Source organism: Somniosus microcephalus, chromosome 1, assembly GCF_052327205.1.
Source record: "Somniosus microcephalus isolate GS21.2 chromosome 1, FLI_Smic_1.0, whole genome shotgun sequence".
In the NCBI taxonomy this organism is placed as follows: Eukaryota; Metazoa; Chordata; class Chondrichthyes; order Squaliformes; family Somniosidae; genus Somniosus; species Somniosus microcephalus.
The window spans coordinates 352,808,138-352,831,587 of record NC_140987.1 but is presented as its reverse complement, the minus strand read 5'-3'; the positions used below and the strand labels follow the sequence as shown (position 1 = coordinate 352,831,587).

The window sequence follows — 23,450 nt, the reverse complement described above, 5'->3', positions numbered from 1 at the left end:
TTTGAAATAAAAAAAAAGACACAGCTAAACAGAGATCTGCTTCAAATGCATTTTTACTGGGTAGCAATGCATCAACCGATATTGTTAGGGGTAAATGTTCCCATATCCTGTGCAGTAAGTGGGGCCTTGCATGTATCCAGTGCAAATTGGAAAAAATCGCAAGTTTAGTTTTGTGTTTAGTGAGAATCAATGGGTAGAAAATAAAGCGGTAGAGTGCCTGACATTTTATAACATTGCGATTTCAACAACAGCACAAGGTCTCAGAAGGTTTACCCCTTAAAATGTTCATGGGAACCAGGGTAACTCGGCAGGCTACACTGTGTGACATAAAGCGTTGGTGATTTACAAACCAATAGTGAGCAATGTGCGTTACAGTCATACATACAAAAAGCTCCAAAGCTAAGTCTGAGGGATCAGCACAGAGTGGCTAACATAAGTTCAAGCCCTTTATACAGACAAAAATCCAAAATTTTCAAATCTGTGAATTCATTTCTGGTGCCTGTGCCCTTTTTTTTATCCCAGCAGCACAGTTTCATGTTTGTAAAGTTGCTCTTGGAACTTGTAAGCTGCACTCACCTCAAAACATTGTGTCATCAAAATGGGGAGATTCAGAAATCAAAATGTTCCCAGTTAGATTGCAAGGCAACATTGCCAATCAGATAAATAACCCAATTATAAGCCACATCATTGCAAATCACCAATGATAGAATTGGCTGATGGTTCTAAGAATTGTTGAAGCGGGTGACTAAGGACCTACAGCCAGGTTTAGTGTGAAAACAACCGTAAACAGATTTAACAATGTTTCTCAGTAACTTCTCTTATTTCTTATTATTAGTCATTAGAATGATCATTGAATCAATCATTGATCTTTGCTAAGCCTCCTTATCTCACCCAGTGGGGTGTGCAGTGGGGTGCAACTTGGCCTCAATGTGCCATTTTCCAGCACTGATATCTTTCCCCTTGAAACACACAGTTTTGATAAATTTAAATGTTTTTTTGATAACTAACCATAATATATTGGCACAATCCCATGGACCCCTGAAAATATTGGCACAATCCCAACAACCATCCCTGGCCACCCAACTCAGCACCAACATAATTCCACCAATGAGTACCCATTGTTTTCTACCCTTCAGCCAATGTCTTTACCGATTCCCAAGATTTACCTGGAATCCCCTACAGCCTTGAGCTTAACTGATAGCCTTTTGCATGGAACTTTGCCAAATGCTTTTTGGAAGTTTAGGTACACTCTGTCGTAGGGCTATATAACCCAACCAAATACTCATCTAGCTTTTTGTTTTAAAAAATCACCACCAGAACGGAGACCATAGCCACTGCTTATTTTCTTAGCACTTAGCGGTTAGTATATTCCCTCACCACAGTTCTGTGGATCAAAAATAAAAAAGGTATTTGGAACAAATGCACATGCAATGTGGAGCGAAGGGCAGGTAAAAATGCTGCACTCCATGTATGGGGGTGGGGGGGTGGTGGGGGAGGCGGCGAAAAGGCCTTGCCTCAATCAGGCTGGCACCAGCCATATTTATTGGCTGCTGAGTTCATGCAGCAATGGTTGAAATGGTTTTCAGTGCAAGACATTTTCACCAACTGGACAATAAAAGCCCACTGTACTGACCAAATGTCATACACTTGCTGAAGGCACTCAGCAGACCGGAAACTCTCATTTCGATTTAAATGCAAGACCTATTTTGATACACAACAACAACTGGCATTTGTATAGTGCCTTTAACATAGTAAAATGTCTCAGGGTGCTTCACTGAAACGTAATCAGCCAAAATTTGACACCGAGCCACATAAGGTGACATTAGGACAGGTAACCAAAAGCTTGGTCAAAGAGATAGGGTGTAAGGAGTGACTTAAAAGGAGGAGAGAGGAGTGGAGAGGTTTAGGGAGGGGTTTGCTTAGGGTCCAGACAGCTGAAGGCACGGCCGCCAACAATGGAATGATGAAAATTCGGGGATGTGCGAGAGGCCAGAATTGGAGGAACGCAGAGATCTCGGAGGGTCGTGGGGCTTGAGGAGGTTACAAAGATAGGGAAGGATGAGGCCATGGAGGAATTTGAATGCAAGGATGAGAATTTTAAAATCAAAACGTTGTTGGACCGGGAGCCAATGTAGGTCAGCAAGTTTCATGGGGTAAATTTTCAGAGACTCTGCTCCCAGCACAGGGCCCATTCCATGGGAGCACAGATCAGAGAATCTGGCATAGAGGTCAGTGTGCCCAGTTTCCTGATCCACGCCCTCATCAAGTGAGACTCTGTAGTAACAGCGGGCCTCTGAAAACATATTCCCCGTGTAGCTTTAAATGCAGCTGCACATTGTGTCCCCCCGCCAAGCTAAAATTTTGCCTAACATTTTGCGGATGTTGAAAGCTGCGAAAACCGCCAATGCTTCTGCAGAATCTGAGCCTCTTTCCAGTTCACATAAGTATAGCGATGCCACTATAACGCTCATTAACTAAAGAGCATGTGAAGCGGTTACTATATCAGGTGCCTGCTGATCGAGGGCTGATGATGCAGAGGGCTGATTGGCTAAACCACAGCACAGTATGCAGACTTATGCAAGTGCAGATATGAATATGAGGAAAAACTACACCCTCTGCAACTTGATGGCCTGATTAAACATCAAAAGATATAAAAGCGTCTTGAAATTTGCTCATTCATGCACTTTTTTGTGGCGTGCTAGAAACATTAACCCAGGGCCTGCACCCGAGGTCCTAACAAACAAGCTGTTATTGTTTGATTCATGGCTGGAGTGCGGTTTGATTATCCAATCTAGGTGATATTTCTCAGTCGTGAGGAGGCTGCAACAGTGAAAGCCCCTCCAGCCTGCACGGAATTGAGTGCGCTAAGAATTGAGCAACCGACAGTGAATCACCCCACACCCAGCCACTGTCAGACCTGTACAGACAAACACTTTCTTTGACATTTACAATTCTCAAGTAGTGTTAGTCTTTCAGAAGGTGACGGAGCCAATTTTAATCTAAAGCGATCTGAGGAAAACATCTGAAGACAAGGGCACTTTCTTAAGGAACACACATCCCTATCACAGATAGGTGGAATTTTTTTTTCGCGCCAATGCTGTACCCCAGTGACAGCTGCCAACAATGGACAACGCCTACGTGTGACACTTTCAGTCATGCGTCATGTACCTGAGGAATCATCTCACACCAAAACAAGTGTGGTTAAAAAAGTGACAAACTGTGTTTTCCACATGAACCACATATCACAGCTGACTGGTAGTATTCTACTCTTCCATCTTATCCTGTTTTTGCACTGTTCTCTCATGTCTTTCCTTTCTCTTGTCTGTTTTTTCCCTTCTCACAACCCAGTCAGCAGGGTTGCCAACCCTCCAGGATTGCCCTGGAGTCTCCAGGAATTGAAGATTAATCTCCAGGACACTGCTGCGAGCAACCTGGGAGAAAAATCATAGAGGCGTTAAAAATGTTTATGTTTTTTCATTTTCTTTCAACACTTTTGTTTATTAGTTGTAAAAATATTAGAGATGGGGGAATAAAGACCAACAGTCAAGAATCATTTAATCGGGTAACAAAGGCCCCGATCTTCTATCCGAGGTGCGTTCAGTGTGGGGGGAATGGAGTTAGAAACGGGAAACCTGGACGTGCGGGTTTTCTGAAGGTCCTGCAGTTTTTAAGACGTCTGTTAATTTTTTTCTGTAGGTTTCCCGTCCACAGCCAGCCTATTGATAGGCTGGCTGCCTGTCGGGTGAGATATCCTGCAGCACAAGACTGTAGATGAGCTGAGAGCAGGTAGGTCTAGTGGGGGGGGGGGGGGTTAGGGGTCTGATCGCAGCCAGGGGGTGCGGTGGGGGTGTGTGAATTTACTGGGTAGTTTGTTGGGCCTGGAGGAAACACTCCTGCTGCTCCTGGCCCACAAGCAGTGCTGTAAAGACACTCACCTGACAGATCCAGTCCTTCTCGCCTCCTTTTATCTGTCGGGTTTCCCAAGGTCAGGGAAACCTGGCCGACAGTACTTAAAAATAGAATCACTGTTAAAATGAAGGCATGCGGCCTCATTATAATATTTAAATGACCAACCCGACTCCTGAGAGCAGATTGGTCGCCAAACCCTCATCCCGCCTTCGTTAAAATCGGAAGTGGACGGGTTCGAGGTGGGTTGGGTTCCTGTTTCAGATTTTTAGCTTTTTAACCACCCACCTGAACCAAACCCACCCATTTTTGGGGGTTAAAATTACCCCTAAAGAGTCTGTTCGCTTTCCAATTGGCGCAGGAAGGCAGTGCACCGCGAGGAACGGCCGTGTCAGGCAAACAGTGGCGGGAGCGTGGGGGTGGAGTGATTGGAGGTGGGAGATCATGTGATGAAACCCCCTGGAATACGTCCAACCAGAGTTGGAAACCCTGTCCCTGTGGGATTTGTAGATATTTTCTTTTGCAGCAACATAACACAAGACTCTCCCAGCAGCCTTAGCACAAGAAGGCTTTGCTAGTAAGATCTAGGGCAAAGTTAAAGCATGTGACGTTACATGTGAGGAGTTCCCGGCCACTGAGTCATCAGGAGGAGGTGCCAAGTGTGCATCATGCAGCAAGTACAAGGAGAGAGTGCAAATAAGCAGGTGAATCAGCCCGAATTCCTCTTCGAAACATAGAAGATAGGAGCAGGAGTAGGCCATTCGGCCCCTCGAGCCTGCTCCGCCATTCAATGCGATCATGGCTGATCATCCAAATTCATTACCCGGTCCCTGTTTTCTCCCCATACCCCTTGATCCCTTTAGCCTTAAGAAATATATCCAACTCCTTCTTGAATATATTTAATGTATTGGCCTCTACTGCCTTCTGTGGTAGAGAATTCCACAAGTTCACCACTCTCTGGGTGAAGAAATTCCTCCTCATTTCTGTCCTAAATGTCCTACCCCTTATCCTTAGACTGTGACCCCTGGTTCTGGACTCCCCGACCATCGGGAACATCCTTCCTGCATCTAGTCTGTCCAGTCCTGTCAGAATTTTATAAGTTTCAATGAGATCCCCTCTCATTCTTCTAAACTCCAGCGAGTACAAGCCCAATCGACTCAATCTCTCCTCATATGTCATTCCTGCCATCCCAGGTATCAGCCTGGTGAATCTTCGCTGAACTCCTTCCATGGCAAGAACATCCTTCCTCAGATAAGGCAACCAAAACTGCACACAATACTCAAGATGTGGTCTCACCAAGGCCCTGTATAACTGCAGCAAGACATCCTTGTTCCCATACTCAAACCCTCTCGCTACGAAGGCCAACATACCATTTGCCTTCTTAACCGCCTGCTGGACCTGCATGCTTACCTTCAGCGACTGAAGCACAAGGACAGCCAGGTCTCGTTGCACTTCCCCTTCTCCCAATCTATTGCTATTCATATAATAACCTGCCTTCCTGTTTTTGCCACCAAAGTGGATAACCTTACATTTATCCACGTTATATTGCATCTGCCATTCTTTTGCCCAAACACCCAACCTGTCCAAATCGTCCTGGAGTTTCTCGACTTCCTCCTCACAGCACACACGCCCACCCAGCTCTTTCACATCTTGCAAGAATCAGTTCCAGTTAAAAGGGCCACACACAAACCTAACTGAAAGAATGGCCTCGATATTCACCGTAGCAGGGTTTCGGCGCTGGCAGGGAGGAGTTACGTTCGGGAAACTCAGAAGTGTGTGTTTCCCTGAACGCCGTGGAGTCGGTGATCACAGGAGGGAGGGGGTATCGGGGGGGGAGAATGAAGGGGGATCGTAGGTGGGGGAGGGATTCGGCGGGAGATCATGGAGTTGGCGGGGTATTTACAGGTAAGCTTGTTGGGCCTGGAGGAATCACTCCTGCTCCTCCTGGCCCACAAGCAGTGCTGTAAATGCACTTACCTGATGGAGCCAGCCCTTCTCACCACCTTTTACGTGTTGGGTTCCACGAGCCCCGGGAAACATGGCCATCATGGTTTAAAAATAGAAAGCCTGTAAAAATGGAGGCACGCAGTGTCCTTAAAAAGGTTTCAATGACCGGCCCACCTCTGGATTGGGCAGGTTCGAGGGGGTTTGGGTTCCTATTTCAGATTTTTAACATTTTGACCCCCCACCCAACCCAAACCCGCCCATTTTTTGGGATTAAAATGACCCCCAAAGAGATTGTTAAACTGCAAAATTAACTGAAAGCCCAGATGGCTTGATGGTGCTTATCGGTTCAGAATGAACAAAGTCACTTCCTGATTGCACATTCGGTATGAAAAAGGTTTCTCTCCTCAGTCAGACTTTCAGAATTTATGTACAACTCTCACAAGCAGTGCCGCTGATTACTCTGTTTTCTCCAACCTTTTTCAAAAAGTGTTTTTGTTCCTACAAGTCATGTTAATGGAGAACAAACTTGGAGAAGTTACTGGCCTGGATTTGCCAATCATAATGCAGACAGTGATCCATTAAAATGATTGGATAACGCCCACCAGTGTCCAACTATGAAAAGGAAGTAAACTAGTATATTCAGACATTCAATAAACTCGTAGATTTGGTCAGTACGTTAAGCTGCTTTTACCTTGCACTAAGAGCTGTCTGAGTGCCAATCCCGGCGAGCTTACCCTGGAAGACTCGCTCATCGGGAGGAGGAGTCATTTGCTCAGGCCTTACTGCAAATAAAATAAGCATTTGGGAGACTTCGGTTGTGTCATCTCACCTGCGCGCATTCATTCACTCTCACACGGTCAGCACAGGAGACCCTTAAAATTGATTCCACCCACGATGAGCTCGAATTGGTGTAGAGGTACCGGTTCTCCTGAAATATTTATCATGGAGAGTTCAGTGGAAATGTTCATGTTACTGCATAGCATTAGATCTGTACCCACTACTGTATGGCATAGCATTAGGTCTGTACCCACTGTACTGTATGGCATAGCATTAGATCTGTACCCACTACTGTATGGCATAGCATTAGGTCTGTACCCACTGTACTGTATGGCATAGCATTAGATCTGTACCCACTACTGTATGGCATAGCATTAGGTCTGTACCCACTGTACTGTCTGGCATAGCATTAGGTCTGTACCCACTAATGCATGGCATAGCATCGGGTCTGTACCCACTGTACTGTATGGTATAGCATTAGGTCTGTACCCACTGTACTGTATGGTATAGCATTAGGTCTGTACCCACTGTACTGTATGGCATAGCATGAGGCCGTAACCTCTGTACATCTACAGGCCTTGCCTTTCTTTGGGGCCTTGGGTCTGATTTTCTCCGCCCTCAATTCCCAGGGCTCCTTTTCTTTTCCTTGCCCTTGACTGCTGTGCCAATTCTGTGGGACTGTATGTTGCCTTTATGGTTTCCCTACATGTATGATTTTTATTCCTCCTTCCTGCCTTTTTGGCTCTCTTCTCTGACCCTCTGTCACTGTCGCTGAGCTGTGTGCCCAAGGCTAGGGATATTCCACTCTCTCCAACTACCCCGTCAGCAACTTCACAGGATGTTATTCAGAAATAATGGCCTCGTTATTAACCACCGCCCACCCCCCACCCCCCGATGAGCAGGAGAGGGTTAAAAAATTTAAAACGGGGAATGCATATGCGCCTGCTGCCATTTTTACAGTGTTGGGTTTTGTGGCGTGCGAATGTTCTGCCGTGGAGAGGCAGGACACTTCGTTCAGATATTTAAGTCAGGTTCCCACAGTGCAATTGGGAGCCTGATTTCAATTTAACAATTGCCGCTCGGGTTTCCCAAGGCGCGGGAAACCCGGCAGCAAGAGAGAGGCGGGAGCTGCCAGCTCCACAAGGTAAGTGTCTTTTACAGGAGCAGGAGATCTCCCCCCGGCCCCTCAAGAAAGCCTTCGGCCTCTCCTCCACAGCTCTCTCTCACCACCAACGCCCCCCCGCCGCCGCAATCATGGCCGACCTCCCCCCAGGTCACGATCTCTGGCCTTCCCCCACCTCCTGATTGCAGGGAGCCATCACCAAAGGTGCTCAGCTGCGGCCTCCGGCTGCTGGTTTTCCCACCCGCCATGGACGGCTGCCGGGTGGGAAATGGAAGAAAACAATGATAATGAGGTCCTACCATTAAATTCAGCAGGACCTCGGCATCCCTGGCCTCGACGCGTTACCTGGCCATTTCACCCTCGCACCACACCCTCCCTGTCTCCCTGTAAATATCAGGGCCAATAAATTTAGCTCGACCAAATTGTGAGGAAGAGAACAAATTATACTCTCACTGTTAATAGTTGTGCTGAAGTGAGGGGCAGGAGGGAAATGTATTTATAATGCGAGACTGCTTGTTCACATTTCGTTGGGAGTTCCAGTTCCCTTCTATAAGTTGCGTGCTACTGCTCCAGTTTGTGGTTGGTTCTGAGGCAGTTCTGCTTCGTCGTCATAACCACTATGGTCACAGTTTCGGAGTCTTTTCAAGTCAACAGGCTGATGTGTTTTGGGGTTTTCCTTATTCTGACCTTGAAGGTAAGCACTCGGTGATCACAGAGCCTGATGACCGATCTGCTCTTGGGAGACCATCAGTGGGCCATGTGGTATCATTCTGCGGCAAGCCTTTTTGGGCTTGGGCACCTTCCAGAGCATACTTCAACTTGCACATTTCAAATACTTCTGAGCAAGTGCATTCTTCAAGATTTCATCACGGTCCCCCATAAGCCCATTTTGAAAGCATAGATGCAAAAGGGTCGAGGTTCATTCTCATTGTCCAGTTCCCTAAAGAAACCATCGTTGTCTTCCCCCCAACCCACCCTCAGCTTTTCTGATGTGAAAGAAAGAACTTGCATTTATATAGAGCCTTTCATGACCTCAGGACGTCCCAAACCGCTTTGTAGCCAATGGTGAAGTGTAGTCGCTGTTGTAATGCAGGAGACGCGGCAGCCAATTTATACACAGCAAGCTCCCACACAACAGCAATGTGATAATGTTTTAGTGATGTTAGCTAGGACACATAGAAACATAGAAGATAGGAGCAGGAGTAGGCCATTCGGCCCCTCGAGCCTGTTCTGCCATTTAATGAGATCATGGCTGATCATCCAAATTCAGTACCCTGTCCCTGCTTTCTCCCCATATCCCTTGATCCCTCTAGCCTTAAGAAATATGTATAACTCCTTGAATATATTTAATAAGTTGGCCTCAACTGCCTTCTGTGGTAGAGAATTCCATAGGTTCACCACTCTCTGGGTGAAGAAATTCCTCTTCATCTCAGTCCTAAATGGCTTACCTCTTATCCTTAGACTGTGACCCCTGGTCCTGGACACCCCGACCATCGGGAACATCCTTCCTGCATCTAGTCTGTCTAGTCCTGTTAGAATTTTATGGCCTAGAAATTCAGTTGGGCGCGCCAGCCGTTAGCGCCTTAGGAGGAGTAGATCTCGAGCGCTAGGCGCTTAGCACCCGGGCGCAGCGCGATCTGCGCCTCGCCCCAACTTCAGTAGACATTTAGCGCCGGCGCAAAGTCTTAGCGCGCGCCCTGCTGCGCGCGCAGATCATGACGTCATTTCGTCATGCAACGCCCTTTGGGCGCCCGGAACCGGAACTTCACTCGCGCCGCCCCATTGTGCGCCGGGCGGCCCTAACGACTGTGAAGTGGAACGGTACACAGCCGAGGCGGGCCGCGGGGAGCGCAAATTAAAGGGCACTTACCCTGCACTATAAAGGCCAGCCATTTTGCAGCATTCACTCTTGTGCAACGGTTTTTTGGAGAGAGACCAAGGAGGAGAGCTTACTGCTTTGGCCCAACACTAGGACAGGTATTTTTGGCTCAGGCCAGAGCTTAGCAATTATCTTTGCCTTCATTGAGATCTCAGTGTTTGCCAGCATATAATGGGGGCTGCATTGGGTGCCAACGCTGAGTTTCAGCCTTATGCCGGAAGGGCTTACAGACGCCGTGAGAGAGTGGCAGCCCTGGCTAGATGCAGAGGGGGCAACAGGCGTCACCAAGTAAGGCCTTACCCACCCAGGGTATACCGCCAGCAGTCCTCCTATCTGACCATGTCTGCTGCGCAGTGTGTTAGGAGGCTGCGATTCAGAAGGGAGGTGGTTGCAGACATCTGCCAGCTGCTTCACAGAGATCTGCAGCCACAGCTGATGCGCAGGACGTCTCTGTCGGTGGCAGTGAAGGTGACGGTGGCTCTCAACTTCTATGCCACCGGCTCCTTCCAATCCGCTGCTGGGGACATCGCTAACATCTCCCAGTTTGCCGTGCATTGCTGCATCCGCCAGGTGACCAATGCCCTTTTCAGAAGGAGACATCAATTCATCTCCTTCCCCATGACCCTGGACAAGCAGCAGCAGCGTGCAGTGGGATTTGTAAGAATAGCGGGCTTCCCCATGGTGCAGGGCGCCATTGACAGCACGCATGTGGCTTTGCGGGCACCTCTGGAGCATGCCAAGGATTACCGCAACCGGAAGGGCTACCATTCCCTCAACGTACAGCTGGTGTGTGACCACAGGCAGCGCATCCTAGCTGTCAATGCCCGCTTTCCAGGCAGCAGCCACGATGCCTTTATCCTGCGACAGACAACTGTGGCTGACATGTTCCAGGCACAGCCTCCCCCAAGAGGATGGCTTATCGGGGACAAAGGCTATCCTTTGTGTACCTGGCTCATGACCCCGCTCCGCGCGCCCAAGACCCCTGCTGAAGAGGCATACAACGAGCGCCATCAAGCGACTAGGAACATCATAGAACAAACAATCGGCGTCCTCAAGCAATGGTTCCGCTGTCTGGATCGCTCCGGGGGAGCCCTCCAGTATTCGCAGGAGCGAGTCTCCCAATTCGTCGTCGTTTCCTGCATGCTGCACAACCTGGCTATCCGCAGGACTCAGGCGCTGCCACCTCATGTTGGACCACCACCTCAGGAGGAGGAGCAGGAGGAGGGGGAGGACGAGGAGTACCAGCCCAGGAGGGAGGCAGAAGGTCCAAGGGCCGCCCGTCGGTGGCTTATTGACCGTCACTTCTAGGCCCCCTGTCAGGGAATGGCTTGTGCCAATGAAAGAACATGATTGCAGCCGCTCCGCAAGCCCTCAGCCGGTTAAGGCAACAAACACTTCTAAGATCAAACATGGACAATGTGAATAAATAAAATGGTTTATTGTACAAACTCAGGGCCCTTCCCACATGAAAACCAAAAACAGACGAAAACCCCAAAAAACACTCACACACATTACTCGCTCCCACAACCTGGAGAGGATTAACAAAACAGTGCAACAAAAATGGCCGTCATCCTCGGCCTTCGTAAAAAACAAACATCACATCCTCGGCCTTCAAAAAACAAACATCAAATTCTCGGCCTCAAAAAACAAACACAACTGCCCACACATTCTACTTTTTGGCCCGCGAGGGCGATGCCTTGGGCATCTTTGTGTGGCCCCTGCCCGCCCTGCTGCTCCTCAAAGTGAGGCCATTGGCTGCTGCAAGGCTGGGGGCAGGCTTCTGAGGGGCACATGTCGTGACAGCAGATGCCCTTGGGGGTCGGCCTAGATGACGTCTGGCCGTCGAGGGGCCGGCTGGTGAATGCTGCAGCTGTGGCTGGCCAGCATCAATCGCTGCAGCAGCTCCTGGCAGCTCCACTGGGGGAGTGGCAGTGGTGGCTGGAGGAATGGGGGCAAGCTGGCAGATGGCAGGTGCTCGCTGGTCGCCTGAGACACTGGCACTCGCCCGGGCCAGCACTGCAGCATGCGCACCAATCTGCCGAGGGACAGACCGCTGTGCTGCTGCAGCGCGCCGGGTGCCCTGGCGATGCCTGGCTGACACAGCGAGTGTGGCAGCAGTGAGTGCCCGTGTTGACCTGTTCAGTGACCACATCAGAGCAGCCAGTGGCTGCACGGCACCACTGATCACCTGGCCAGTCGCTGCCAGAGCTGCCCCGAATTCCGCCCGACTCGCTGCCTGATCTGCCCGGAATTCCGCCCGACTGGTGGCCTCTGAGGGCCCGAACTCGGTCACACTCCGAGACAGGGACTCGATGGCCTCAGGCAACCGTGCCACTACCCCCATGAGCTCCGTGTGCCGGCGCTCCGAGTCCGCGGACAAGTCCTCGATGCGGCGCATCTCCTCAGCGTTGGCCGCCTCCGGACTGGAGGCCGGACTCTCCCTCTGGGGAGAAGGCCGCCGAGCTGGCCGACCTTTCCTGCGTTGCTGGACGCCGCTGGGCCCAGCAATTTGACTCCCCTCCGACCCTTCCCCCCTCTGGGGAGAAGGCCGCTGAGCTTCCAACCCCCTCCCGCGTTTCTGCAGGCCGCTGGTCCCAGGAGCTACCCTCCCCTCCGACACTTCCCCCACGCTCCCCTCCAGGGAAGACGTGTTCCCTACATTGGCATGTGTTGCCACGGCTGAGGGTTCCCCTGATGGGCCGCCTTCCTCTTGCTCCTCCTCCTCTTCTGAGGGGCTGTCACTGGCAACTTCAGGGACCTCCTCCTCACCATCTGAAAGCAGGAAGGCACAAGAGTAGCTTTAGAGTGAGGAGAGGGCGTCAGCGAGGGATGCATGAGTGGTGGCATTCAGCGCATTGGTCGGACAGTGGCAAAGGATGTAGATCTGATGCGCAAGTGGGACGAGAGAGGTCCAAAAGGTGATGTCCTTACTATTGGTGCCCAGAACAGGGTCGGCATCTCCAGATGCAACGGGGCCAATCACCCGGGCACCCATGATGCGCTCCACGCGATGTTGCAGCTCGGTGAGCGGCTGGATCTGGGGGCCGCCTCCCCCGGTCGCATTCCGGCTCCTCTTATTATTGGCCAGCTTGGCCTGCAAGAGAAAGGACGGCCTCTAAGTACAGTGTGTAGCCCAGATCTTGTGTGCACTGCCTCCCATGGTGGAATAGCCTGGCCAGTGTGTAGCCCTGATCTTGTGTGCACTGCCTCCCATGGTCGAATAGCCTGGCCAGTGTGTTAAGTGCACAATGTGCAATTGATGTTCATGAGTGTCCCATAGCTGCTGCATGAGGGCTGGCCATTAGGGCTTTCAGGTCCCTTTGCCCATAATGTGAGGTGCACATGCAAGGATGAGGAGGACACTGGAAAGGGTACTCACCCTGACAATCCTGGCGAGGTCATTCAGCTTTTTGCGGCATTGGACACCGCTCCTGGGGACCTCGCTGTTGGATGTCACCTTGGTGCCGACATGCCTCCAGGCTCTCCGGTAGACGCGGCCCGGCGGCTTCCTGCCATTGTCCGGAAACAAAATATGGCGTCTCTTCTCCACAGCACCAACCAGCACCCTCAGATCAAGCTCTGAGAAGCGCTGCGCTCGTTCACGGGCCTTCTCCATGGTTTCAGGCGCTATTTGGGTCCAGCAGCAGTGTTCAGGCCTAGCTGGAGGGCTCCACTATCCAGGGCGTGGCAGCAGACCAAGTCGACCCTTCCCCCTTAAGAGCTGGCCAGCGCCAGGGTGTCTGCTGTCAATCAAGAAATGGCCGCACCTGCGCTGCGCCCGGCCTCGGCGCTATCACTCAGCACCTCCGGCTTAGCGCCTAAAGAGAGGCGTGCATCGCCAGTTTTAGCGCTCGAGCAAACTCTTAGGGCGAAGCTAATGAATATCGGGGAAGTGGCCTCGAATTTGCGCCGAGCTCAAACTTGAGCGGCCGCCCGACTTTACCGCCCCAAAAGTGGCTATAATGAATTTCTAGGCCTATAAGTTTTAATGAGATCCCCTCTCATTCTTCTAAACTCCAGCGAATATAAACCTAATCGACCCAATCTCTCTTCATACGTCATTCCTGCCATCCCAGGTATCAGTCTGGTGAATATTCGCTGCACTCCCTCCATGGTAAGAATATCCTTCCTCAGATAAGGTGACCAAAACTGCACACAATACTCAAGGTGTGGTCTCAACAAGGCCCTGTACAACTGCAGCAAGACATCCTTGTTCCTGTACTCGAATCCTCTCGCTATGAAGGCCAACATACCATTTGCCTTCTTAACCGCCTGCTGCACCTGCATGCTTACCTTCAGCGACTGGTGCACAAGGACACCCAGGTCTCGTTGCACTTCCCCTTTTCCCAATCTATTGCCATTCAGATAATAATCTGTCTTCCTGTTTTTGCCACCAAACTGGATAACCTCGCATTTATCCACATTATACTGCATCTGCCATGCATCTGCCCAATCACCCAACCTGTCCAAATCATACTGGAGCTTCTCTGCATCCTCCTCATAGCACACACGCCCGCCCAGCTTTGTGTCATCTGCAAACTTGCAGATATTACATCTAGTTCCCTCGTCTAGATCATTAATATATATTGTGAATAGCTGGGGTCCTAGCACTGATCCCTGCGGTACCTCACCAGTCACTGCCTGCCACTCGGAAAAAGACCCGTTCATTCCAACTCTTTGCTTCCTGTCTGCCAACCAGTTCTCTATCCAAATCAGTACCTTACTCCCAATCCCATGTGCTTTAACTTTGCACGCCAATCTCTTATGCGGGACCTTATCGAAAGCCTTCTGAAAGTCCAAAAACACCACATCTCCCTTATCTATTCTACCAGTTACATCCTCAACAAATTCCAGTAGATTAGTCAAGCATGATTTACCTTTTGTAAATCCATGTTGACTTTGTCCGATCCTGTCACTGTTTTCCAAGTGCTCTGCTATTACATCTTTTATAATGGACTCGAGCATTTGCCCCACTACCGATGTCTGGCTTACCGGTCTATAATTCCTTGTTTTTTCTCTACACCTTTTTTAAATAGTGGGGTTACATTATCTACCCGCCAATCCATAGGAACTATTCAAGAGTCTAGAATTTTAGAAGATGACCAGCAATGCATCTACTATTTCTAGGGCCAGTTCCTTAAGTACCCTAGGATGTAGATTATCAGGCCCTGAGGATTTATCGGCCTTCAGTGCCGTCAACTTCCTTAACACCATTTCCCTACAAATACTGATTTCATTCAATTCCTCCCTCTCATTAGACCCTATGTTCCCCGATATCTCTGGAAAGTTATTTGTGTCCTCCTTTGTGAAGACAGAACCAAAGTATGTATTTAATTGGTCAGTCATTTCTGTGTTCCCCATTATGAATTCCCCTGATTCTGACTGCAAGGGACCTACGCTTGACTTCACCAATCTTTTTCTCTTCACATATCTATAGAAGCTTTTACAGTCAGTTTTTATGTTCCCTGAAAGCTTGCTCTCATACTCTATTTTCCCCCTCTTAATTAATCCCTTTACCCTCCTTTGCTGAATCCTAAACTGCTTCAATCCTCGGTTTTGCTGCTTTTTCTAGCCAATTTATATGTCCTCTCCTTGGATCTTATGCTATCCCTAATTTTCCTTGTTAGCCACGGTTGAGTCACCTTTTTTGTTTTATTTTTATGCCAAACGGATGAACAGATTCTGTAGTTCATACATGCGATCTTTAAATGTTTGCCATTGCCTATCCACCGTCAACCCTTTAAATAACGTTCCCCAATCCATCCTAGCCAACTCGCGCCTCATGCCATCATAGTTTCCTTTATTTAAATTCAGGATCCTAGTCTCTGAGTCAACTACTTCACTCTCCATCTTAATGAAGAATTCTAAAACAGTGACAGGATCGGACAAAGTCAACATGGATTTACAAAAGGTAAATCATGCTTGACTAATCTACTGGAGTTTTTTGAGGATGTAACTGGTAAAATAGATAAGGGAGAACCAGTGGATGTGGTGTATTTGGACTTTCAGAAGGCTTTCGATAAGGTCTCGCATAAGAGATTAGTGTGCAAAGTTAAAGCACATGGGATTGGGGGCAAGGTATTGACTTGGATAGAGAACTGGTTGGTGGACAGAAAGCAAAGAGTTGGAATAAACGGGTCGTTTTCCGAGTGGCAGGCAGTGACTAGTGGGGTACCGCAAGGATCGGTCCTAGGACCCCAGCTGTTCACAATATATATTAATGATCTGGATGAGGGAATTGGATGTAATATCTCCAAATTTGCAGAGGACACAAAGCTGGGTGGGAGGGTACGCTGTGAGGAGGATGTCGTGAAACTCCAGTACGATTTGGACAGGTTGGGTGATTGGGCAGAAACATGGCAAATGCACTATAATGTGGATAAATTTGAGGTTATCCACTTTGGTGGCAAAAACAGGAAGGCAGATTATTTTTTGAATGGCAATAGATTGGGAGAAGGGGAAGTGCAAAGAGACCTGGGTGTTCTTGTGCACCAGTCGCTGAAGGTAAGCATGCAGGTGCAGCAGGCGGTTAAGAAGGCAAATGGTATGTTGGCCTTCGTAGCAAGAGGGTTCGAGTACAGGAACAAAGATGTCTTGCTGCAGTTGTACAGGGCCTTGGTGAGACCGCACCTTGAGTATTGTGTGCAGTTTTGATCGCCCTATCTGAGGAAGGACGTTCTTGCCATGGAAGGAGAGCAGTGAAGATTCACCAGGCTGATACCTGGGATGGCAGGAATGACGTATGAGGAGAGATTGTGTCGATTGGGCTTATACTCACTGGAGTTTAGAAGATTGAGAGGGGATCTCATCGAAACCTATAAAATTCTGCCAGGCCTGGATAGACTAGATGCAGGAAGAATGTTTCTGATGGTCGGGGAGTCCAGAACCAGGGGTCATAGTCTAAGGATAAGGGGTAAGCCATTTAGGACTGAAATGAGGAGGAATTTCTTCACCCAGAGAGTGGTGAACCTGTGGAATTCTCTGCCACAGAGGGCCGTGGAGGCCAGTTCATTAAATATATTCAAGAAAGAGTTGGATATATTTCTTAAGCCTAAAGGGATCAAGGGATATGGGGAGAAGGCAGGGACAGGGTACTGAATTTGGATGATCAGCCATGATCTCATTGAATGGTAGAGCAGGCTCGAAGGGCCAAATGGCCTACTCCTGCCCCTATCTTCTATGTTTCTATGATCGCTACTCCCCAAGGGGCCTCACACAACAACATTGTTAATTAATCCTTTGTCACTACATAATACCCAGTCTAAGATGGCCTGATCTCTAGTTGGTTCCTCGGCATATTGGTCCAGGAAACCATCCCGTATACACTCTAGGAATTCCTCCTCCACAGTATTGTTACTAATTTGGTCATCCCAATCTATATTTAGATTCAAGTCACCCATGATAACTGCTGTGCCCTTATTGTATGCGTCTCTAATTTCCCATTTAATGCCACCCCCAAACTCAACATTACTGTTTGGGGGTCTGTATACAACTCCCACTAATGTTTTCTGACCCTTAGTATTTCTCAGCTCTACTCATACAGATTCCACATCATCCGAGCTAATATCCTTCCTTACTATTGTGTTAAACTTCTCTTTAACCAGCAATGAAGCATTCCACCTCTTTTTCCTTTTTGCCTGTCCTTCCTGAATATTGAATACCCCTGGATGTTGAATTCCCAGCCTTGATCACCCTGGAGCCATGTCTCCATAATTCCAATTACATCATATCCGTTTACATCTATTTGTGCAGCTAATTCATCCAGCTTATTACGAATGCTCCTTGCATTAAGACACAAAGCCTTCAGGCTTGTTTTTTTAACACTCTTAGTCCTTTTAGAATTATTATTTACTGTAGTCCTGTTTGAGTTAAACCCTTGATTTCTCTGCCTTCCACTTTTGCTTTTCTCCTTCCTGCCTTTTGTTTCTATCCTTGCTTCCCTTTCCTCTGTCTCCCTGCACAGGTTCCCAACCCCCTGCCATTTTAGATTAAACCCTCCCCAACAGCACTAGTAAACACTCCCCCTAGGACATTGGTCCCGGTCCCGGTCCTGCCCAGGTGCAAACCGTCCAGTTTGTACTGGTCCCACCTCCCCTAGAACCGGTTCCAATGTGCCAGGAATTTGAATCCCTCCCCCTTGCACCATTCCTCTAGCCACGTATTCATCTGAAATTTCCTTCTGTTTCTACTCTGTCTAGCACGTGGCGCTGGTAGCAATCCTGAGATTATTATCTTTGCGGTCCTATTTTTTAATTTACCTCCTAACTCTCTATATTCTGCTTGTAGGACCTCGTCCTGTTTTTTACCTATATCGTTGATACCTATATGCACCACGACAACTGGTTGTTCACCTTCACCCTCCAGAATGCCCTGCAGCCACCCCGAGACATCCTTGACCCTTGCACCAGGGAGGCAACATAACATCCTGGAGTCTCGTTTGCGCCGCAGAATTGGAGGCGGGACAAGGGGTGGGCAGCCAACCTGCTCCCAGGAGGTGGGTTGGCCATTTAACTATTATAATGAGGCTGGGAGCCTCACATTTAACCTGTCTTACAGGTTTAATCCTCTCCGGCCGTGTTTCCCTGGCCTCGGGAAACCCAGAAGCCGAAGGGAGGCGAGGACAACTTCGGGGAAAAGGTAAGTGCCCTTGTGGGCCAGGAGGAGGAAGAGTGCTTCCCCTGGTCCCCCAAGCTTACTTTCTTCCCGACCATCTGACCCCCCGCCATCGCCATCATAGCCCCCCTCATCCAAAGACCGCCCGCCCCAGGATCAGATAGGAACACCCCACGCTCCTAGTAGCAGCTGTGGGCGCCCTACCTGCTCCTGCGACCTTCCTGCGATCCCCACCCAACAGGGAGCCAAGCCTGTCAATCGGGCAGGTTTCCGGGCAGGCATCCTGTCGAATAAATAAGATGCATACTGCGGAATCAAAACACTACAGCATGCGGGGACTGAAACTCGTCCCCCGTGCTTGGAAAACCCGCCCCTATCGATATCAGGGCCAATATCTTCGGTTCCCACCACAAACTTAATTCCCAAGCTATTGAATCCATCCCCCTCCCAGGCCACTGAAACAGACTGTTCACAACCTCAGCATTCAATTTGACCCTGAGCTGAGCTTTTTTAAAATTTGTTTATGGGATATGGGCATCACTGGCAAGGCCATTTATTGCCCATCCCTAATTGCCCTTAAGGAGGTGGGGTGAGCTGCCTTCTTGAACCGCTACAGTCCGTGTGGTGAAGGTACTCCCACACTGCTCTTAGGGAGGGAGTTCCAGGATTTTGACCCAGCTACAATGAAGGAACGGTGAAATACTTCCAAGTCAGGATGGTGTGTGACTTGGAGGGGAACTTGGAGGTGGTGGTGTTCCCATGCGTCTGCTGCCCTTGTCCTTCTAGGTGGAAGAGGTCGCGGGTTTGGGAGGTACTGCCAAAGAAGCCTTGGCGAGTTGCTGCAGTGCATCTTGTAGATGGTACACACTGCAGCCACGGTACGCCTGTGGTGGAGGGAGTGAATGTTTAAGGTGATAGATGGAATGCCAATCAAGCGGGCTGCTTTGTCCTGGATGGTGTCGAGCTTCTTGAGTGTTTTTGGAGCTGCACTCATCCAGGCAAGTGGAGAGTATTCCATCACACTCCTTACTTGTGGCTTGTAGATGGTGGAAAGGCTTTGGGGAGTCAGGAGGTGAGGCACTCGCTGCAGAATACCCAGCCTCTGACCTGCTCTTGTTGCCACAGTATTTATGTGGCTGGTCCAGTTAAGTTTCTGATCAATGCTAACCCCCACGATGGTGATGGTGGGAAATTCGGTGATAGTAATGCCATTGAATGTCAAGGGGAGGTGGTTAGACTCTCGCTTGTTGGTGATAGTCATTGCCTGGCACTTATGTGGCGCGAATGTTACCTGCCACTTATCAGCCCAAGCCTGAACGTCATTCAGGTGTTGTTGCATGCAGGCATGGACTGCTTCATTATCTGAGGAGTTTTGAATGGCACTGAACACTGTGCAGTCATCAGCGAACATCCCCATTTCTGACCTTATGTTGGAGGGAAGGTCATTGATGAAGCAGCTGAAGATGGTTGGGCCTTGGACGCTGCCCTGAAGAACTCCTGCAGCAATGTCCTGGGGCTGTGATGATTGACATTCAATCACCACAACCATCTTCCTTTGTGCTAGGTATGACTCCAGCCTGTGGAGAGTTTTCTCCCCAATTCCCATTGACTTCAGTTTTACTAGGGCTCCTTCATGCCACACTTGGTCAAATGCTGCCTTGATGTCATGGGCAATCACTCTCACTTTTCCTCTGGAATTCAGCTCCTTTGTCCATATTTGGTCCAAGGCTGTAATGTGGTTGGGAGCCAAGTGATTTTGGAGGAACCCAAACTGGGCATCAGTCAGCAGGTTATTGGTGAGTAAGTGCCGTTTGATAACACTGTCGATGACACCTTCCATCACTTTGCTGATGATTGAGAGTAGACTGATGGGGTGGTAACTGGCCGGGTTGGATTTGTCCTGCTTTTTGTGGACAGGACATACCTGGGCAGTTTTCCACATTGTCGGATAGATGCCAGTGTTGTAGCTGTGCTGGAATAGCTTGGATAGAGGCACTGCTAGTTCTGGAGCACAAATCTTCAGCACGACAGCCGGGATGTTGTCAGGGCCTATAGCCTTTGCTGTATCCAGTGCGCTCAGCCATTTCTTGATATCACGTGAAGTGAATCGAATTGGCTGAAGACTGGCTTCTGTGATGGTGGAGATCTCAGGAGGAGGCGGATATGGATCATCCATTCGGCACTTTTGGCTGAAGATGGTTGCAAATGCTTCAGCCTTGTCTTTTGCACTCACGTGCTGGGCTCCACCATCATCATTGAGGATGGGGATATTCATGGAGTCTTCTTCTCCCGTTAGTTGTTTAATGGTCCACCACCATTCACGACTGGATGTGGCAGGACTGCAAATCTTTGATTGTGGGATCGCTTAGCCCTGTCTACAGCATGCTGCTTCCGCTTTTTAGCATTCTTGTAGTCCTGTGTTCCAGCTTTCCCAGGTTGGCAGCTCATTTTTAGGTACGCCTGGTGCTGCTCCTGGCATGCTCTTCCACACTCCTTATTGAACCAGGGTTGGTCCCCTGGCTTGATGCTAATGGTAGAGTGAGGGATATGCCAGGCCATGAGGTTACAGGTTGTGGTGGAATACAATTCTCCTGCTGCTGATGGCCCACAGCACCTCATAGATGCCCAGTTTTGAGCTGCTAGATCTGTTCTGAATCGATCCCATTTAGCACGGTGGTAGTGCTACACAACACGATGGAGGGTGTCCTCAGTGTGAAGACGGGACTTCGTCTCCACAATGACTATGTGGTGGTCACTCCTACCAATACTGTCACGGACATGCATCTGCGACAGATAGATTGGTGAGGACAAGGTCAAGTAGGTTTTTCCCTCGTGTTGGTTCTCTCACTGCCTGCAGCAGGCCCAGACTGGCAGCTATGTCCTTCCGGACTCGGCCAGTTCGGTCAGTAGTGGTGCTACCGAGCCACTCTTGGTGATTGACATTGAGGTCCCCCACCCAGAGTACATTCTGTGCCCTTGTTACCCTTAGTACTTCTTCCAAGTGGTGTTCAACATGGCGGAGTACTGATTCATCAGTTGAGGGAGGGCGGTAGGTGGTAATCAGCAGGAGGTTTCCTTGCCCATGCTTGACCTGAAGCCATGAGACTTCATGGGGTCCAGAGTCAATGTTGAGGACTCCCAGGGCCACCCCTTTTTGACTGTATACCACTGTGCCGCCACCCCTGGTGAGTCTGACTTCCCCGGTAGGACAGGCCATACTCAGGGATGGTGATGGAGGAGTTTGGGACATTGGCTGAAAATTATGATTCTGTGAGTATGACTTTGTCAGGCTGCTGCTTGACTACTCTGTGGGACAGCTCTTCCAATTTTGGCACAAATCCCCATATGTTGGTGAGGAGGATTTTGCAGGGTTGATTGGGCTGGGTGTGCCGTTGCCGTGTCCGTAGCCGCTGCCGAGGTCGATGCCGGGAGGTCCGTCTGGTTTCATTTTTATTATTTTGTTTCATAGCGGTTTCAAAGCTTCCAACTCCATATCCTCTCCATAACAAAGACCACCTACCAAACATTGCCCACCTCAGCCCCTGCCTCAGCCCGTCTGCTGCTGAAAGCATTGTCCTTGCATTTGCTTTCCCCAGACTCGACTATAGGACAGGTGATCAAAAGCTTAGTCAAAGAGCTAGGTTTTAAGAAGCATCTTAAAGGAGGAAAGAGAGGTAGAGATGCGGAGAGGTTTAGGGAGGGAATTCCAAAGCTTAGGGCCTAGACAGCTGTGGGTATGGCCACCAATGGTGGAGCAAAGGAAATCAGGGATGCATAAGAGGCCATAATGATAAACTCCTGATCATAGGGGACATGAAGTCCACTTACCGAGGGGTGGGAACCATTGATGCTGAACCGAGAGAATATCCAAATTTGTAATATACGTATGTAGGGCCAATCTTGGAATATTCTGCAGGTTTGGGGATCCTACCTGTAAAGACACTTGATGCTTTAGAGTTGGACCACACAATGGCAACAGGGATGATGCTGGACCCCATGTCCTATGACTGGGATACTAGCAAAAGACAAGGCTGAAGCGTTCCCAACCATCTTCAGCCAAAAGTGTTGAGTGGATGGTCCATCGCAGCCTGCTCCTGAGGTCCACACCATTACAGATGCTTGTCTTCAACCAATTAGATTCACTCCACGTAATATCAAAAAACGGTTGAGCGCAATGGATACAACTAAGATTATGGGTCCCAACAACATTCCGGCTGTAGTGCTGAAGACTAGTGCTCCAGATCATCTCAGCCCCAGGACATCGCTGCAGGTGGTCCTCAGGGCAGTAACCTAGGCCTATCCATCTCCTGCTGCTTCACCAATGACTTTTCCTCCATCATAAGGTCAAAAGTGTGGATGTCTGCTGATGATTGCACAGTGTTCAGTTCTATTCACAACTCCTCAGATAATGAAGCAGTCCGTGCCCACATGCAGCAAGAACTGGACAACATTGCTGCGGAGGATGGAAGATAACAAGTTGCAGTATGTTGAAGACAAGCCACAAGATCTTCCATATTACCAGGCCTCCCCCTTTCTGTTAGATTTGGCAGTAGTCTTGCAAATGTCACATGCAGCAGGAGTGCAATCTCATGCCTTTGGTAATCCTGTGAATCCTGCTTTCATTTTTCTCTTGCTCGAAGCCTAAAAAAAAAGTGCATCATGGAGGCAGGATTATCCCAGCATTCATAGCAGTAGTGAAAGTGTTCTATTAAAACTTATGATCCTTTAAGGCATTCACTACTGCTGAGATTTCTGCAAAAGCAGCCATAGTGTTCCTTTATTGGACAGTGACAGAAAGCATAACAAAACTCCAATCTTGGCTGCGAGAATGAAATAAAAAAGAAACATTAACAAGCAAGGCTGAGCCTGGCTGGAATTTTCCCGCTGCCGTGCGTGTGGGTTTGGAGGCGGGTCGGCAGTAAACTTTGCAGAAAATGGGAGCGCGTCGGGAATGCGCCGTCATCCCGCCTCCTCGCGCCTTTAACTAGGTTCGTTTGTCAGCGCGCCACAGATCCAAACAGCAGAGGAGGGCAACCTAATTAAGCTCATTAAATCCTTGTTGTCAGACCCTTAACAGGGATTTTAACCAGACCTTTTGAATTTCACTGGATGCCCACGGGAATCACACAGCTCGGGAACCACGTCTGTCAAGCTGAGGCAGAAGCTCAGTGGCCATTGATCGAGGTCATTACTGCAGAGTATTGA

The 23,450-nt window shown here is 49.2% G+C and overlaps 1 protein-coding gene across 3 annotated transcripts in view; it reads left to right on the top strand.

The window, feature by feature from the left end:
* LOC147124972 (putative G protein-coupled receptor 174) overlaps positions 1-23,450 on the top strand; it is a 69,798-nt gene that overhangs the window by 29,427 nt on the left and 16,921 nt on the right. The window contains exon 3 of one of the 3 annotated variants that reach the window (XR_015079326.1): positions 3,697-3,780. The exons of 1 other annotated variant lie outside the window; for it this stretch is intronic. The gene's annotated coding sequence lies outside the window, so the exon portion shown is untranslated. Of the gene's footprint in view, positions 1-3,696; positions 3,781-17,922; positions 18,127-23,450 lie in introns of those variants that run through there. One more of the 3 variants, XM_085995488.1, reaches the window with a different exon arrangement.